Source organism: Cyprinodon variegatus, unplaced genomic scaffold (assembly GCF_000732505.1).
Source record: "Cyprinodon variegatus isolate N-32 unplaced genomic scaffold, C_variegatus-1.0 Scaffold19, whole genome shotgun sequence".
NCBI lineage: Eukaryota > Metazoa > Chordata > Actinopteri > Cyprinodontiformes > Cyprinodontidae > Cyprinodon > Cyprinodon variegatus.
This window is the reverse complement of record NW_015150472.1, coordinates 1,045,543-1,050,307: the sequence shown is the minus strand read 5'-3', so window position 1 is coordinate 1,050,307 and position 4,765 is coordinate 1,045,543.

Below are 4,765 nucleotides of genomic sequence, written 5' to 3'. Positions count from 1 at the left end.
AAAATGCTGTAGAATATATGATGGAACACTTCATACTAAACAGCAGCCATTGTTTCTTGTTTATCATAGCATACAGTGAAAGAGGATTTAACAGAGGTCAGACTGAATATTTTTAGGATCACTCGTTGGTTGTCAAAACAGTGATAACAAAAAATGTCATTGATGACAATGTGTCCCACCCCAAGAATAAAGCTGATGCAGAACTCCTTTTAGGGAAAAACTGCATTGTTACAGTCTTTCTCCCAGCCGCTGTTACACTTTACAACTCAAACCACTAAACAAAAGCTCAGTAAGTTATTTATCTTTTTGTTGTATTTAATGTAACATTTTTCTGCTGTCTACTTTGAAATCCCTCTACCCAGGTGTCCATTTTATTGAATCATTATGCTATTTGTAGTAACATTATAATATTTTTCTTGTGTTTTTAACATTTCCGTTACTTTCGACCATTATAGTATTGGTACTGATGACTGGCTTAATTACTCATTCCATTCACCTGTCTATTCTGCCCAGTTGCTCATTACCTGTTATCTTATCCACCTGTTCCTGCCTCTATTTAACCTGTTTGCATCCAGTCGTCAGGGCCAGACTATTCTTGTTATCTCTAGCCAGTGGTGAGAGTGCTTTTAGCTTACCCAAGTGTTTCTGATTTCCTGACCTGCCTCTTTACCACTTAGCTTGCCTGTTCCTGTTCTGATCTGTTTGCCTGCCCTGGCTTCGGAATCCTGCATGTTCTCCAGGGCTGCAACCACTGAGCCACTCTGGGCAGCCCACCTGCTAGATCCTACCTCATTCTCTGGGCACGGACTTAACTTGTAAACCAGGTTAGTTACTCATGTTCATAATCTTCCTCCGTTAGATTTACGTGGTCGCTAACATGTATTCTCCTCTCTCCAGAGTTTCTTGCCTCAGACGCCCTAGCTGCTGCCACCACAGATCAATTTGTCTTTAATAAACACTTTTTAAGTTATCCCACAGTTTGTCTTGACTGAATACTGGGTCATTCTCTTCTGAATCGTGACAACTGATCCACATGAATTTCTCCACTGTGCTACAAATAAATATTATTCTGTTTGCTTGTGTTCTCAACTTCACATACCTTTCTGATAAAATTTACTTGGGTTTACTTCAACTGGACACAGCTTTGCTTCACAAGATAGACTTCATTTAGCCGAAAAACATAATCTGGAGTTTTAATAGTGCAAGCTCTTAAGACCAAAGAGGTGTTTAAATAGGATAAAACTAGATACTGTTTTTCTTTTTCCTCTCCACTAAATGCTTTGTAACAAAGCAAACTTTTCTTAAGGATTTATTTGAACTGTTAAACAATTAGTACCCTCATAAAATTCATCCCATTAATGAACTTATTTTTTTAAAGGGGGAAATTAATGTTGTATTTCTCAGAGGAAATTATTCTGTGCAGCGAATAAGCTAAATTACTAAAATAAATCTCTTATCACAAGAGCAACACTTCATGAAAAAGACATTTTAATAATTGCAGGCTGCTCCAAGGAATCAAATATGGACTCTCTTTGATAACCAACATTTTGCATGCTTGTTTTAAATATGTCAGTCTTTTTTATACGTTTATGGACAACTTTCCACCCAACTGCTGTTCAAAGAGGTGCAATGTCTCATTTCACTGTGACTTAAATACAAAAAATGTCTATTAAGCTCTTGAAGACATTTGGTACAAGAGAAGGGACTGATTTTACCTAATATTTAACTATTTGTTAGGCAGCCAATCATTGGAATGTTTGATCTAGAAGAGTAAGAGAACATAGAACACAATTGTTATGAGAGAAAAAAACGATGCATTCAAATGTTAATTGTATAAATCTGAAAGGTGGAGCTACTATATGTGTTCAGCCTACTTCAGTACCACTAAACAGGATCCAAAAAATATCCATCAAAACACTTATAACTAGTCCTCTGGTTTAACTTAATCCTAGCATAAAAATTGTAGGTACTATAAATATCTGTGAACATTCAGGTCATGGTCAAGAATTAAATGTTTAGTTTAGGCAGCTCAGCATGAAGTTTTCTATAACAAAGAATTCTTTGTTACTCCTGCAGTATATTAATCTCAGTGCTCCCGACAACTAGTAAGATCTGAAGAAGCCTATTGAATGAGAGGGGAAACATTGACAAAACAAATAATCACATTCAGTTGCCTTACCCGACCTTTTTTTAAGCAAGGTAACATAAAGGAATCCCAGTGTTGTTAAAGGCCATTAATGAACAGAAATACAAAGTGGTAGGGAAATATAAAACAGAGTTAAGCACAATCCCAAGTATCTCATTATCTCAGTTTACATTTTGAAAAACCTCAAAGCCTATCTGGAAGATTGCTATGTAAATGACATTATTGAAAAATCTGCTATTCACAGTAGATTTGTAAGTGTTTATTCAACCGAGGGAGTTAACTTCAACACTTTTAAAGTGTCTAAATTGGTCTACACTAGATTGTGTTGAAAATAACACTTTGAAAGTGTTAACAACGGTTAACATTGTGAGAGAGCATGAGCAACTCTTAATAGTTAAAATTCAACATTACTGAATTTGATAAACACGACTGTATATTTTAAAAGTTGACACCACACACTAATATTAACACTTATCTCAATAAATGGGCAAGTATAGCCGAGTATCATCAGCATAAAAGTGGTAATTTATCTTACCTTTCTGATACATTGCCACCCAGCTTCCGTGTGGTACACTAACAGAAGCAAGGGTGCCACGCACAGACACTACTGGGCCCTCTGAACACATCACCAACGTGAATTAAGTCACAACAACTAAGCTGGGATTTGAACCTGCACACCTCTAGTATTCTGCTTCCTACTCCACAACTTCAAAGTCCACAGATGTTGTTGTTAATATAAGTATTTTAAGAGTTGACAGAAGGTTTGGCATTCTGGGAGAATCTCTTGTAATAGTTCATTTTAAAATCAGCACTTAACAAACTTGATTGAATTACACTCAGCTGATTTCTTTTTTTTCAGCAACTAACCGTGTTCTCCAAAGTGATTCCAGACAGTTCTTGTTCCTGCAGCACCAGTTTATTTTCAAACAGCTTATTTGAACACTTCTTTTAGGCTAATTATCAGGTCTCCAGATTCTGTTGAGGCAATACAAAATGATGAGGCTACAAACCAGCTACATTCACACAATTTGATGTTGCTTGAATGTACCTTACGTGTTCTTAAAGGTGCAGTAAGAGAACTTGAAAAAATGGTTCCAGCAAGTTATATTGTTGAAGATACACCACCATGCCTCACCCTTCAAACCCCTCGACACCACGTCTTCAAAACACATGAACGCTCATGCTGTCTGCAGCGCATTTAGAGCAACAGGAGCAGCTGTTGGCAGGGAGACAGGCAGCACTGATGATGCGCTATGAGCGCTATGATCGGGCCCCCTAACAGTTTATTAACCCCTAAATTAGCTTAAAATGGCGAAATCTGCCAGCAAAACATGTTCCCTTTTATTATCCTGGTGCCTGCAGTTTGGATTACGTACATGAGAAACTCCTTACAGGCGATCACCTCCTCCGCAGCAAACCACGAGGAGGCGACCGGGCCGTTGGCTGCTGTTGAATGGGATTCATACTGACAGCGCACGGCCTGTGTATGGTGGTCTGAGCAGCTCCGATAGAAATAATATTTGAAGGCAGGATGGTAATCTGGATGAACTCACTGCACTGACCATGTTTTCAGGTGGACTTTCTCACTTCAAAATAGATTCAAACTACTTTTTACCCCCTGCTCACTTCAAATATAGCTGCTATTGTTACAGGCAAAGCAAGGATAGGGTAGCTCAGCCCAACCAGCCAGAGCAGCAAAGTTGCTTCAGCCACGCATCAGAACTAAACTTGTACAAACATCAAAAATGAAGCACCACACACGTTTTTGCTCCTCTTGTTGCTTTAGGTGCGAATAGGGTGAGCAGACGTCCTCTTTTTCCCGGACACTTTTATGCATAAAAAAAATGTCCGGGGAGAATTTCAGAATCGTCCGGGAGTTTGCTGGACTACAGTGCAGCAGAACTGAGCTGTGAGCTCTGGGGCTGGGGACAGAGCGACCGAACCTGACCCAGCGATGGTAGCCTGGACACCAGCGGCCCCGTGCTTCCCCCCGCCTGCCTTACCGTGCTTACTTTTACCGGGTTGGGTTGTTCCCCGCTGTCGTGGTTCCTGGTCCGGCCCAGTCAGCGGCCCCAGCTGCCCCCTTGCAAAAGAAGTGTCGTCTGTTTCAGAGACCCAAATTTGGTCACCATGGGTGTGAACGAAGCATAACAGTGGCTAGCTTCCAGCCATGGCGCCCTGCATGAGCATTGGGGGGTTTGATTCGTTCACATGTCAGGGTACGTGCACAGGGGGGAGGGATAAGCAGACGAACATGATTGACATGTCATGGAAACAATTGTGCACAACGGACCGTCTTTTGTGATTGGTTGAGGTTATTCATTGATTTGTCACTGTAGCGGGGACCATTCATTTTAGTTGCACTGCCAAACCTTCTATTTCACTGCTTGCTAAGCGGCTGTGGGGAGATCTTTAAGCCACATGGTAAAAAAAATGCATCAGAAAATATCTCCTACTGCACCTTTAACCTAGCCTGGGTGCCATTCCGAACTTACCGTATTTTCACGACTATAAGGCGCATATAAACGTCTTTTTTTCCCCTCAAAATGTGCTGCGCGCCCTTTGGTGCTGTGCGCCCTATGTGTGTTGTTACTGCGGACTTTTGAGACCACCTCATTG